The following is a 14,984-nucleotide window of genomic DNA, read 5'->3' as shown; positions in this document are numbered from 1 at the left end:
GCGCGGCGGCGGCGCCGCGCCCCGGGAGGGGGCCCCGGCGGCAGGCCAGAACCCCCCCCTCCCCCCGATTTCGGTGTTCAAATAGTCAGCAAACACGAGTGGCAGGCGGCGGGGTGGGCGCCCGCCTCGCAGGGCGAACGCGTGGCCGCGTCCTGCGCGTGCAGGCTTTCGCGGTCTGGACGCGCTCGAAGGCAGAGGAGGCTTTCTGCCTCCGCTGCTGCCCGTTTTCACCCTCGAATCCGGCGACCGAGCGGCTTCTCCACGTGCAACAGCTGCCTGTAACCCACGTGCCGTGCCCGGCTCTCCCACGCCCTGAGCACGGGTAATTTAACCCTTGCTCCTACCCCTGCCAGCCGCTCTCGCTGCGACGGAACAGCCAAAGTCCCCGAACGCCTTTGCTCCGCTGCGTGCAAGTCTCCAAACAGTGCAGCGGCAAGCAGACGTGCTCCGAGGGCAGAGTTAAGGTTGTGTGACTATCACATGTAGGAAGTGTCGTTTTCCTATTGCATCTGCTGTTTCCCAAACGTTTTTGCTCTTTTAGAGGGTAGCAGCGATGTTTGCCTAAGGAATCTGTGTGGGAACGGTAACTGCGCAGCGTTCACCCGGGCGCGTGAAGCGCAAAGTCCCGCCGTGCCGTTGCACCCAGACCATGTTTCCGAGCGCAAGCGTTTTGGGACCGCATCAGTGGCGAACCTGGGAAGAAACCCAGGAAGGCAGAAGGCTCTCAAAGGCTGAATCAGGACCAGATCTGAGCAGGGTCTGACTCCCATTTTCTGCTACAACATGAAAAGGCCACAGCTGCTTAACTTAGCTCTCCGTTACTGCATTAAGCAAAACAACAGCCACTACAAGCACAGAGTAAGTTATCGTGGAAAAACTAAGGAGCTATGGCACATTTTTAGAAAGCAATTTATCTCCTCAAAAAAGTTTCAGGGTTGCTGTTTTCTTTTCATAGCAAAACTTGTTTTCTTTCCAAAAAACGTACTACATCCTTTATTATCAATTCCCCTGGAAACACTCCTTCCTCAGTAAATAATGTTTTCAAAGTCACATGTTAAAAGCTTGGCAACTTAAGTATAGTGTGACTTCATTTAAGCACGTACGTACAACGGGAGGTGATCATTCCCGGTTTATTAAGCGGCAGCGTGGTGCATCGACCCGCATGGGCCGGGCGCAAAGCCGGGAGGGCTTGCGGAGGGGCGCATGGCCGCGGCCGGGCGCCAGCGCTCGTCCCACCAAAACATTTGCGTTGCACAAATTGAGACTGAAAATAGAGTCGGACTAAATCATACCCGCAGCGAGGAGGTGTTTGTTTCACACCGCGCTGCTAGCGCAGTGCGTTATCCGCCTGCCTCAGAGGTCGCTGAAGCGGCGCGGGCAGAGGACCCCGCAGAGCGTCTGGGGACTCGGCTCCCGCACACGCACAGCGCAGCCCTGGGCGAGTCGTTCAGCACAGCTAAACGTCTCCTCAGCTCCAGCGCTCCTCGCTTCAACGGCGGAGGCAGTCGACATCGAAGCTCGCGCATGAAGCTGTGGCACCGGTTTTAAAACACGGCTCATTGCAGGTAAACATTTTGGACTCTGCATTGCCATTCAGTTGATGGGAAATCTGGTTAAAGACATTCCTAGATTTCCAGGCAGAGGATACTGCTTTCTCACTTGCACCAGCTGCGTTTGCTTGCTCGAGAGCCCTCAAGGCTGCAGGAGGATGCTGCTGGTTCACACCTCTCCTCCTCGCCCCTACCCCAGCACGTGTTACAAAAAGTAACGACAACAGGGCCCCCGAGGGCAGGCGGGCCCGGGCCCGGCCGCGGAGGCGGGTCGGTGGGCACCACGCCGGTCCTGCTTCCCGAGCCGAAGCCTGGCGTGCGCCTCGCAGGCGCCGAGGCACTCCTGCCGGAGCCGTCGCTGAGCCCAGCGAGCGCCGCAGCTGCTCCCGCCGCCTCGCTCCAGCTCAGGAAACGGGCGACGGGCCAAATCGACAGCCCGGGCCTCTCCGCGGAGCAGCTGGCAAGGGATGCTCGCCGGCGCCCCGACGGCTCCCGCCCCCCGGCACCCCCGAGCCGGGCACCCCGCTGATGGCCTCCGCCGCGCGCCGAGGCCCCTCCGACCGGGGGCGCCAGGGTTGCTCTCCTGCACCTGGACCAGGGGTATAAACGGATTTAAAAATAAGGCAGGACACTACGCACGGCCAAAGTCAGTATTTGTGCAAAGGGTTCAATGCCAAATATAAACATTAGCTCGAACTCCTCAGCCTCGTTGGTCACTGTGGTAAATACGCATTTTTGTAATTTTGCATCAGATCTGCATAACTTCTCAGAAGTGACTGCTGCCTGGAGCAGCCCAAACTCTAACCACTTGTAAATGGCTTTTCTGGGGATTTAGTAAGGAGTTTGTTACCCAGAAGTTGGGATCAGGCTCAGGGCACAGCTCGCTCTACTAGCTCAGCTGGAGCTGGAGGGATCAGAAGCGATGCCACTGCTCTCTGGGGCTGGGAAGTTGGGTATCACCACACGATTATAGCACCTTTTAGTACAAGTGGGAGGAAATTAGCAGCTGAGGTGAGGCAGCCACGCTGGAGCGCACCGACAGCCGGCCGGCGCGTCCCTGCAGCCAGCGCCGTGCTGCAGGCGACTAAGCGCCTTTGGCCTCCCCCGGGTCTCCGACACGGGGAGAAGAGACCGTGGGGTGGGAGGCAGCGCGGCTGCGAGCGGGCCCGCGGGCTCGCCGCCGCGGAGGAGAGCGGCCTCGGCAAGGGGCGCCGGAGCCTGGAGGCCGTCAGCACGAAACGAAGCACCAAACCCGAGAGCGCGCACTGGCTGCAGGCGCTCGTGCCCAGCTAACCTCACCCTCTTCCACTTCCATACGCTTTCAAAGCACGGACTTAATTCCCACTGGCTTTCGGGTGTCGATGCCAGCAAAAAGCCAGGAGGAAACTACTCTTGGAAATCGCACTTGGCACTTGACAGCATCTTTAAAAATGTGGCCCAGGCTTAGTTCGTAAGCTTTTGGGGAAAAGTGTTGTGCTAGGAGTTGTATAAACATAGAACTCGCTGATTGATGGCCCTGGTGCGCAACGGAGATTTATGCGTGCTCTTGCAAAACATACTGAAGTAACAACTGTGTTAGACTCGTACAGAAACACTAAGAGACATTTCTGATAATCACGAGAGAAAAAAAAGTGATAGGAAGGGTTACCGCGCAATGAGACATTCTCCAGGCTCCAGCAGAGACTCTGATACGCTGTCAGATGGGATGTTTTTAGCTAAGCTTGGAGCACACAAGTGGTAAAGTAGGTAAGGGACGAACCAAGGAGCCCCATGGGGCTGGAGGAAGGTCACCCACAGAGTTCCTCAAAACACTGCCTCAGGATGAACATTGCTTGATGTTTTCATCGGTGACTTTATTAGGAAGATGCAGAACTGTGCTGACAACTTGAGACTTCAAAATGTCACCTACAAAGAAGAGAAAAACTGAGAGAAAGCAAAACAGGAGTGGGATGAAACGCAATGTTACCCAAGTTACACTTTTGGGTGCTCACAATAAAAACATTTTGACTTAGAGCAGAAGCGCATCGGTTTGGCACAGGGAGGAAAAGACCTGTCGTGGCACTTTGTGTGCTGCTAGCGTGGCTTAGCTCTTGAAAAGGCAAATGTCAAGCGGAGGGTACCAGGAGGAGACCAGCCCACGGAGGCTTGGAGGCGTGTAACGGCATTGCAGAACACGTGAGCGGGATCCCCGTGGAATTACCGTTCTCTATATGATTCTCCTGTTGGAGAAGAAACACGTTCCAGCTGGAACAAGCACAGAGAACCGTTTCATGGATGGTCAGAGGACTGGAAAGCCTACTTTACGAGCAAAGCCTCTAGGAGTTTAACTCGCTCAGCCTAGGGAATCAGGGGTGGAGAAGGGACACGACCGCTCTAAAAATACGCTGGGGAAGCGGGGGAAGGAGGCAGCAACAGAAGAGCTAACAGGCAAGAGTGAAGAGCACAACTGATCTGTGCTGGACGTGTAGGCTGGAAATTAGACATCTGTTTCTAAGCTTCAGAGGAGCGGGACCAGCCTCGCGATGGGAGTAGCGAAGGCAATCGCTTGGAGATGCCTTACAGGCGATCCTTGACCGCTTACAGGAGGAGCCGCACGACGGGACAGGCAGACCGCGACTGCTCGCGGGGTGCCTGCGGCCCCCGGGGTCCCGCGGCCATCGATCCTCCTCCTCCGGCCAGAGTCCTGTGCCCCCCCCCGCCCCCCACGCACCAAATAAGCTTGTCCCACTTATTTCCAACTAACAGTAGACGCTCTCACGAGGGAAGGGGGGAGACAAAGGGAAAAGAAAACTCCTCATTCAACACTTGTGACTAGAAATGGATTGCTGAGACTAAAATGCCCAGGGGGTTCCAGTTCGCTTCTAAATTTGGTATGTGTTTTTCCTCTTCCAGAGTTCTTAAAGCTTCTTCTGTTCAGAAAAAGAAGGGTCTTTCTTTTTTAAGTTTTATTTATATATACATACACACACACACACGTATGTATGTATATATCTAATCTATTTATAGACGGTCTTTCATGGATCCTTAGGAAAATAGTTTTAGAACTGAATTAGCAAGCGATCAAATACCTATCAGAAAACTTCAAACAGCAAGCCAAAAACTTTCCATCAGAAACAGCCTGCCGAAAGAACAATTTAGTAGAAAAGGGATCTGAAAGATGAAGAGCAGTATGCAAGCAGCAGCCAGTGCCAAGAATCTCCAGGGTCTGCAAACCCTTAAAATGCCAGACAGACGGGAGCAGAAAGCAGCCTGAAAAGGTAGAGAGGCATGAAAGACTTGGTGTGCAACAGCGTTAAATAAAAAACTCAGCTGAGTAGAAAAGGAAGCCAACGAAAACCGGAGGCACCAGTTAAGCATCCTGCGCGCTGTATTCCCCGCACAGCGAAGCCTGTGCGGTGCAAACCCGCACTCCCTTCCCGAGCGCAGGGCTTTCTGCAACAGTGCGACCTGGGTGCCACCGGCGTATGAGCAGGCGCCTGGGGACCATTCCGGGGAGCGGAGGTCAAAGTTTGGTGGCGTATCTAGTTGTCTCCCTAATGGCTCTTACTGATCATTATCCATAGAAACAAGCAACATCTCAAATCCGCCTCCTCCTTTCTGCTAGCCACTGGCAACCAAGGAAGAACGCCTCGATCTGGCATTCAAGCTTGCAACAGGGAGAGGCACTAAGTTGCTGAATAGATTTCTGAAACAAGGTGGGCGGAAAATGGTAAACAGAGCTGAGTAACGTCTGCATAGCAGTGATACTCGGGAGCACAGCGCCAACAAATAATAACTAATAAAATGCCCCCCAAAATCAGGGGAACGTGAGGGGAAAGGGAAGGGGGGAGAGGAGGGGAAAATAACCAAATACTGTTTTTTCTGTGCTGGTGAGCCCGGCGGTGGTGGTACCCGGCCGGCATGGTTGTGTGAGCAGAGTCGTCTCAGCTCGGGCACCCGGGAAGCCCCTCAGATGTGAGGGAGCCTTTTCCTAACAAGGATCAGTTCTGGGTTCAGATAAGCAACCCAGGGCTGGGATGATTATCGGAGCTCTTCAAACTGCCTGAGTCTGCAAGATGGAGCTTGAGAAAACAGCCTTGCTCTCCAGATTTCCAGCACTTCCACTTCTGGCCACTGCTAAAAAACTGGAAGTGAAAAACAGTAAAGTAGAAAGCAGTAAAAAAAAAAGAAAATCTACTTTATTGCAAAAGTTCAGAAGAAATCCCGCTCAGGTGCCGGTGTGGAAACAGCCTCAGGCGGCAGAGAGGTCCCGCGTCCTCTGGAGCCGTCTCCGTAGGGTGGTACGGGGCCGTGCAGGCTGGGCGCACGGACGTGCCGAGCGCGGCTGCTCCGCGCGCCCTCGCGCTGGCCCCGCTGGCCTCGTGCCCTAGCCCTTGATGCCGACTGTTCTGCAAGGCCGCTGCGCCGCCCGCTCTCCATGCAGCCGGGCAAGAGGGTGCAAAGACAGACGCCTCCACCAGGCATCCGGGCTCGGTGAGAGCTTAATGCCTCAGCGTTAAACACAAAAATCTGGAGGGGAGAACTGGAATCCAGATGAGGGCACTTGCCTGAAAGCAGCTGAATGCCATTAAGCCTTATTTATTTTGGATTAGCACTTATATCGTCTTAGTTATCTACCAGCAAATCCTCACACCGGGAAAGATAGGTCTTCACACCTGAAAAAGAAGAAGAACATGTAAGTGTGAAGGGAAGTGTAGACGGTGTCATCTATAATAAGGCCGTAGCACAAACCGGATCAGCAGTAACTGCATTTACTTCACTGAAACTATAACAACATGATACCAGACCCTACCAGGGATGCCGTTATTCAATTCACAGCTAAGTCGCAGAGCAACAACAAGCCTGTCATACACTGAGTTTCTTACAAATACAGCACGTTTGGCTTGCTCTGGGATGTATGGAGGGAGCAGCTTTAGGAAAGCTGCTCTGTGCAGCTGGCACGGGGATCGCCAGCATTTGGTGGGAGCGCAGCTACGTATGACACGCACACACACACACACACACAGTCTAAAAAGCCTCTCTTTTCTTCCAGAGAGCGGCTAAATTCCCTTCCTCCCATTCTCTCAACAGATGTCAGCACAGCCGTGAATGGCGGCAGCCCCACGTTTGACTTGCAGCTTTCACACTTGCTGCAAAGCTGCCCGACTGCTTCTCAATTCACTTCTGAAAGGCGTTGCGTTTTGAAAAGAAAAATAGAGAGAAAGGAGAAAAGAACACCACCACCCTTAAACACTTAATAGTAAACTCCTTCAAAAGAAAAATTGCTTCAAGCCAAGAAAACATTTGCCAAGTTTCAACTAAATGTGAATTTTCACGATGCCATAATAAACACCTCAATATGGGGGGTTCAAAATGTAAGTGCTGAGACAACTTTGCTCCAAGCAGTTCAAAAAATATATATATATTCTTTTATATATTTTTTTCTTATGGAAAAAAAAAATCAAACTACCAAACTACCCCAAGGAGACATTTTATCATGCTTCAGTTTAAGTGCATGCAAAGAGGTTCTCCTGGAGCCGGCAGCCTCGGAGCGAGCCGTAAGACATTGCCGTGAGAAGCGAGTCCTCGTGCCTTCACCCGAAGAGCCGGCCTGCCCCGGCAGCCCGGAGCCGGTGCACAGCTTCGCATTGCTGGGGCACCAGGTGGGGTTAGAAAGCAGAGCTCGGGGTGCAAAGTGCCGGTGCATCGGTGCTTTCCCAGGGTCGAGTTCAACCGCTTGTTTTGCCGATATTTGGAATTTACAAAAATGCTCTTACGTCCAGTTTAGACACTAAAGGGGAAAATAAAAAACCCGACCACCGTACGGTAGCCCCTCGGCTCCGAAGGCTGCCGCGGCTGCTGCAGGGATGGTGGAGCTGTGCTCGTACCCCGGAGGGGTCCCGGCCCACACAGCCCATCGCACGGTTGTAGCGAGCAGCAGGGTGCGAACGGGAAAGGTGGTTAATGCTGGCGGGGAGGCGAAGACCGAAAGGGAGAGCTCAGCCCCTTGTCTGAAACCCGGTGCAAGAAACGCAGGGCCCAGGAGAGGAAACTCCAACAGCCTTACGTCATTTTAATTCATTTTGTTTCAGGGATTCTGCCTTAAAAATGCAAGAATCGCTTGTGTCTCGTCCACCTTACTCTTCCCTGCCTCAGCTCAGTGACGGACCAAGCCCCAGCGTTCGCCCCGCCGCCGGCAGCCAGCCCTGCTCGTGCTGCGTCTCCTGCCGCGACGCAGCGGGAAGGAAAACTCGCCGGAGGAGACGAGCAGAAGAGCGGGAGCAGGAGAGTCCACGGCCCTGAATCGCGGCCCCGGAAAGAGGGACAAAAAGCTGAAGATAGCCTGAGGGACAGGTGGGGAACGGGGCCGGAGGGGCGACGGGCAGCGTGGCGGTGCCACGGGGGACGCCGGGGGAAGCTGCAGCGCCGGAACGACGCTCATCGCTCCACAGGAGCCTGCTTTCGGCCGAGTTAGCCAAACTCGGCCAAATAGAGACAGAAAAGCTACTTAGGTTGTTTCCCCAGCCTAGGAGCAATATGTTTCCTTAGGATCAATTTGACGTAACAAGTTGCCGTGTTCAGAGCTAAAATTAATCTTCCACCAGGAGAATGAATTAAAAAAAGGAACAGGTTGCTGCATTCATTGCTAGAAATTAATCTTGTGTGGAGAGCTTCCTTCCCTGCTTTCCAACTGGCCACCTTGCTTTCGTTCAAAGAAAGCCTGAGTAAAAGCGTTTCCAGGTGGTTTTGGTTAAAGCAAACAAAGAGCAACGAATTGTGTCGCTGTCTGGTTTCAGGCATGGCAGAAGGTGGAGGTTAGCCAGAAAGAGAGAACCGCTGCCACTGAGACACAGCGACCGGCCTAATTAGGTGGAATCTCTATTAGCAATTCCACCTAATTAGATAATTAGATTAATTATCTAATTAACTGAGATTGTTGTTAGACAAAGGCAGGTAGAGCCTCAGAGGTGATAAGGAAGACATCAGGGCAAGGTTATTCCATGATTTATATTGATTTCTGCAACAGCTCAGGAACTCCCCTGGTTCCCACATTTATTTACTCTAGTCTTGCTCCTCTAGGATTGTTTTAAAGTGATTAACCCAGGGAAGAGGGGGCTATATGTTTCTAAAGAGAGAGGAGAAAAAAAAATGGAATTCCCCCCTCAAGTCACCCTAGGTGCCGCTGCGACCTGCCAAGCGGAGGGGAGCAGCCAGACCACGCGAAGAGGATGCCACGGTGGCCGGGACCACGCACAGCTCCCAGACCCTCGTGGCTCGATTTTAGCACGTGCTCATCCCGACAGTCCTTTTCAGCCATCCGGATCGTCAGTCTTTGGCGAGCTAGTTAAGTGCCGATGCTGAGCAGTAGTCGTGGTCCTGGTGGACTTTTTCCAGTTGCTTGTTCTTCGCTTCCAGCGAGGGTGGCAACCACAAGCCAGTCAGAGAGGCCTCAGGGGGGTAAGCATGGCATAAAGGTAAGAGTAGAGCATCCTGCCCCAGAGACCCTATGGTCCTAAATACCCGAGGGTTAACGTGAGGCGGATTTGCGAGCTCAGTAGGCCGAGTCCTCCTCGGTGACCTGCTCTGCTCGTGGGGCTGGAGGCCTGGTCAAGGCGGGAGGAAGGAGGCCCTGCCCGTTGCCCTCCAGCTGCCGCCTGCTTTGGGTTTCACCTCGATCGAGTCCGCCCCGCAGCCGGACGCGGGGCGCGGAGAGGCGCGCAACCAGAGCAACCCGGCCCTTCCTGTCCGACAGCTATTGTTAGATGCCTCCGGGAATTTGACCCCCTTTGGGAGTTTCTGTTGGTTTTTCACATTCCATTTGTCCTTTCTGACTAACGTCTCACGCTCATGTGTCACAGCTCTGGCTCTGCTCCCTGCGGTGGATGTTCAGACTGCTGTAAAAAGACCCAGCTGCTGTATCCCACTGCGTTTAAAGCTCCTCGACGCTGAGCAGATCCAGCGCTGGGTTTGGAGGCGTGCTCTCCACGTGCCAGCTCCACCTAGCACCCTCCCTTCCAGCCAAGCTTCCCTGGCCCAGCCAGCTAGTTAATCCCAACGTTAGGGACGCTGCGCAGTGTGTGCATGCTCTTGCAACATCACCAAATATACAAGCTTTGTAGGCTACAATGTAATTTTTAGAGTGTCATAACAAGCGCAAGCACAGAGGAACTCCTCCCCACGTTTCTGAACTCAGCTGGTCCCTGCTCAGGCCCCAAACACAAGAGCATTTAGAAATTTGGTCAGTAAAACATCCTGAGTGCGGGGCCAGCTCTCTCACCCACCTCACTATAGGAATCCTTGCAAATCTGCTGTGAGCAAGAAGGAAACAGTTTTTGCTCCTTGTTAAGAGTTCAAAGACAGCTTACAGTTGGTTTATCTTCTGTAGCTGGGCTGGCCCAGTAGCTCACTCAGCCCCTTCGCACTGCAAATGTCTCTCTGTCCCTTCCCTGCTTTTGCTGAACAGTTCCTGTGTATCTCTGAGGTTTTTCTTTTACATGCCCTCAGAACACCTGATTTCTTTGTTCTTTGACTAATACCTATGTATAATAACTTAAGGACTCTTATAATAGCTCTGGCCTCTCTCTGGAGAGGTCCAGGAGTGAACCTGTCTCTCCTAGCTCCAGAGACTACCTCGACAGGTCCATTATCGGTCAAAACAGAATCATGAAAATCGCCCTGCTCTGGCGAGCGTGCGGTGGCATCCGTTTCAGCGAGGTGCTCTGTGCCCGGGCCTGAGCAGCGTCGGCTGGAGATCACAAGGTGCCACCTTGGTCTGGGCACGTCGTGCCCACCTTGGCGCAGGTGCCAGGCCCCGGCTCGCCTGCGCGCCCTCCCGCGCCCCAAAGGCCACCTTCACGTTCTCGAGGAAGAGAAACCCCAATTTCCTGATGATACAGCGGTAGCTCCGCGGGAGCTAAAGGGTTGCAGACACAAACAGGCTGCATAGCTGTAGCTGTCCATCTGGTAAGTGTATTGCAGCAAGTGGCTTTCAAAGCCAACAGATACTTTTTACTAGAGTTTTTCCACTGTAGCATATCACAGAAACTGCTGTTTTGCTATACCGCAATGCTAGTGACTAAGAGCGCTTGTATCATTTTCATCCGGAAGCATCAGGGAACTCTGAAGACCCATCGCGGGGCAGAGCTGCGTCAGGAGGCGACTGCTGGACCACCCGCAGGTATCGCCGGGCTGGGAAAGCGAGCCGCGCTCGTCCCGGGGCCGCCGGAGCCCGGCCGCCAGCGCTCGTGTTTGCTTAGCGAGCTCCCCCCGGCGCAGCGGCGGGGCCGGACGCAGCTCCGCGGGGACTGCGCCGCGTGGGCGCCGAGCCCCTCCGGCGGCGGCGCGTTCGCGGCGTTCGAGGAGCGAGCTCCCCCGGGACAGGGCCGCGCCGAGCAGCGGCGCGTTTACCGTGGGTAATTGCTGATGGCGTCAAGGGAAAAATTGCAGAGAAGCTCCCGCACGTTGCTGCTAATTGTACCTGTTTCTCCCACTAAAAGTTTTGATAGGTGTAATCCATCAAATACGTTTTATGCAACTCCGCGGCGGCTGGCGGCAGGCCGGCGCTATTGCTTCAGAAATCAAGGGGACCGACACTGCCACGAGCGGAGGGGGCCCGGCTGGTGCTCCCCGTCCCCGTCCCTGCCGGCCGCGGCCCCTGCCGGCCCGCGGGCGAGGGAAGGCGCTAGCGCCGGAGCGAGCGCGCTTCTCCCGCTCTTCTCCCCTCTCCCGGGCCTGGGAGCGCTTTGGGGCTCTATTAAAGCCCCCGGGATTAGTGCTTGTGCTGCTGCAGCCCAAGCGCTCCGCTGTTTGTGGAACGTTTGCCGGTCAGCCTGGGCCCCCCCACGCTAAAACCACCGCAAACGCCTCGTTAATCCCCACGCTGACCGCCCGGGAATAACGGGCGATAAATGGCATCAATTCCAGTTTAGAGATGGAAAGACGGGACGCACCCCCGGCCGGCGTGGGAGGGGGCACGGCCCCGCGCTCTCCGCGGCCGTCAGGCGGCCTGGCCCGGCTCCGGCGCTGGCGCCGCGCGACCGGGACACCGGGGGTGGCACCTCTGCCTGGGCCGGTGTCCCTGCTCCTCCAGAAATGCACTACCAAGGTCCCTACCCTGCAAACAGGAGAGCAGGGACCTGCTGGAAGACATGTATTGAACTGCACTGACAAGAACTTAGGGAAATCAAATAGAAATGCTTTTAAAAAGCTAAACCCAATCAACTGTGAAGGGCGAGCAGACACCCTCCCAAGACAAGGAGACTAAAAACTGCCTTGGTTATTGAGGAGAGCTATAAATACAGCCAGGCTGGTTCTGGCAGACTCATGATATCATTTGATATCATTGCTTAAAAGCTAATTGGGTATTTTGAAAGCAAACTTCATACGTACTAACTATGAAAATATTACTTGTTAGCTTGCAGGATTATAGGAAAGAAAAGTGGTCTGTGCTGTGCATTAATGCCTGAATCAACATATTAGAACAATAATCTGTGCTGGGTCTATCTGTATAAACCTGCTCAATATTTCAGGAGCTAGATATTTTTTGCCTTGGTTCTCAGAGAGAAAAATACACTCATTTATTTCCCTGAAATAGCATATTGTGATGGATGCAACTGCCAAGCTATAGCTAATGGATGTAACATGATGGAAAACATCATTATTTAGGTGCAGGAAACCGTTCTTCAGGAATCCGGGGTCGGCAGTAAACCTGCCCTCCTCGAACCTCGACGCCACAGCGGGTCTCAGAGGCAGATCTTGAAAGCGAACGTTTTTGACTAGCGCATCGCAAAACCCTGTCAAACGCCCGGTGTTTTACATCGGCTCTGAAGAAAGGCCACGTAACTGCCCAGTCTTGAAGCCCCGTGGAAACGCCTCGCCCGTGCCCCCGCGTGCGGGGGGCGGCCGCGGGGCCCAGCCCCGGCCGGTGCCTCCGCCCTCGCCCTCGGCTCGCTCCGGCCCCCGCAGGGAAACTCCCTGGCGGCTTACGGCTCTGCTTAGCCCCCGGGCTGCGGGCGCTGGCCCGGCCCAGGGCAGGGCGCCCGGCCCGCGCGGGCTCGGGGGCGAGCCTGCCCCGCGGCTTCGGCCCCCGCTGCGCCGCCCAGCCCGGGTGCCGCGGAGCCGGCCCGAGGAGCGGGTTTCCCAGGGCTCGCTGCCCGCCTTGGCCAGCTCCCGAGGCGCTTCCCGGCGCTGCCGGCCTTGCAGAGGGAACTGGCAGCGTGAGCTCCCTGACGGGGAAATCGGTGATCGCCAGCTTGTGCAAAAGCAGCAGCTCCGGGGCCGTGCGATTGCCGCCGCCATTTTCAGGGGTCATTCTTCGTTCCCCAAACTGCCCGGAAACGCCGGTTCCACGTGCACCCTCGTGGAAGCAAAAGGGACTGAAGCAGCCGAGTAACTGTTGTTTCGGAAACGCAGCTCTTGGGTCCCGCTCGCTGCTTCTAGCACCCGCTGTGTACTTCGAAGCACTCGGCGTACCGCTCGCGATCTCAGCAGCAGCCCGGAGACCAACACGCAGCCACCAGGCATCGATTTCCCGATCCCGGCACGGGTAACCAGCCCCACGCGCGGCCCTAAGCGCGGCCGCGGCGATCAACCCCTCCGAGCGTCCGCGAGCCGCTGCCGCTCACTCCCGTCCCCGCTCGCCCCCGCGCCTCTCGGCTGGTCCCCAGCGGGGAAAACCCTCTGGTTAAAGGGAAGAGGCTTTCATTTATCGTTCAGCCACCTCCCGGGTTCTCCCCGCTTCCCTCGGGTCGCAGGCGTGCTGCCGTCCGCCGAGCCCGGCTCCGAAACTGCCCCGGTCCCCGAACCGCTGCGCGCAGCCGGGGGCGTGCAGGCAGCCCGCCAGGCGGGATCCCCCCGAGGGGCCCGGTGCCCGCCGCCGCCTCCCCGCGCTCCGGGGCTGCGACCCTCCGCAGATAGGCGAGACCCCCGGGCCCCCGCGCCGATACGACGATTATCGTGTTTGAGATGTCAAACACCGCTGTGCAAACAAGCTGCGCCCTTACGCGGGGTGTTCGGGAGCCCGTGTCAATATTAGCTCGCGAGCAGCGCAGCCCAGATAAGCCGGAGCGCGTAAGGACGCGGCGCTGTCGGCCCTCGCCCATGGGCAGCGCGAGCAGCGTCTCGGGCTTAACTTTCAAACAACCTTTGCTCCCTCCCCGCAACTGTCTGTCGTCAGAAAACGGCCTCTTCATAAATGCCGCCTGCTCTGACGTGCCGGCTTCAACTTGGGGCTGACGGGCCTCAGTTCAGCCCGGCACCCGGCGCCCGTTTCAAGCCCCCCAGTTCTGCTTTCCCCTTCGTAAGAGCGTGCCGAAGTCCCTGCGGCAGCCAAGGGAAGGAGGCTCGCGCCGCCGCGCTCTGCCGGGCGCGGCGAGGATTCGTCATCCCGGCAGGGCTCCGGGGGCGATTCCCAGCGCGGAGGGCGGTTTGGGACCGTGTCGTGCTGGTGAGGGGTCCCTGGCCCCCCCGGGCCTCCCCGACTTGTGCCGCGGCGGAGCCGGCAGGCTGCAGAAGGACCCTCTCCCGCACAGCGTCTCCCCGGGGGCCCGGGAAGTGTAAATCTTAGTTACCCATCTCGCAATTTAAACAGCAAAATTAATCAGAGGCATTAAGAAAACACAAGTGATTTCCTCTAATTAATTCAGCAACAGGCAGGGAACTTTTACGTCGCGCCCGGGCTTCCCGCCGCCTCGGGGTCCTGCGCCTCGGGAGCGCGCTGGGGGCCGCGGCGGCCGGCAGGACCCCGCGCCGCGGGCCGTTCCCGGGAGGGCGCCGCGCTCGTCTGCTTGCAAGCGCGGGGCCAGCTGCGAGGAAAGCACGTTCGCTCACCAACTCCGGCAGGACCTTAAACCCCGGCTTTGGGGAACATTTCCTGCAAGCAATATCCGCGTACTTGGGCCAAGAGCGGCGCATAGAAACACCAGCACGTTAATCCACTGCTTTTCCCCAGGAATACGGGGTTTTGCTCGGGGATATCCGAGGGCTCAGGCTATTCCCTGCCGCTCAGACGGCCGCCCAGGCGCTCTCTGCCCCGTCCTTCCCCCTCTTCGATGGGCAGCCCTGGCGGGTCCCCAAGCACGTGTTCGCCCCGGCGGATCCGTGGGGGCACGAGTGACAGGGCTGGCACGGCTCGGCACGGCACAGCGCCACGCGCGTGTCCCCACGCAGTCTTTTCCCGGCTCCAGTTAGCTCCTCCAGCGCTGCCGGTTTTGATTCGGGAAGGTGCCGTTCCCCTGCGTCGCAGGGTCGTCCATCTTTTACTTGATCTACTGTGAAAGTTCGTCTTGCTGCTGTATAGATGCTTTTCCAAGCTAAAAATGGGGTTATCTTTTTACGAACCACGGCTGTCTTGGATTATGTATTCAAGGAGCATGATCTAGAGACATGGAATAAAGGTTTAATGAATCACAAAATTGAATTCTTTATGGGCTAGCAGCATTTTTCTGAATAAAACAA

This window comes from Rhea pennata, chromosome 12, assembly GCF_028389875.1.
Source record: "Rhea pennata isolate bPtePen1 chromosome 12, bPtePen1.pri, whole genome shotgun sequence".
Lineage (NCBI taxonomy): Eukaryota > Metazoa > Chordata > Aves > Rheiformes > Rheidae > Rhea > Rhea pennata.
This window is presented reverse-complemented; position numbering follows the sequence as displayed.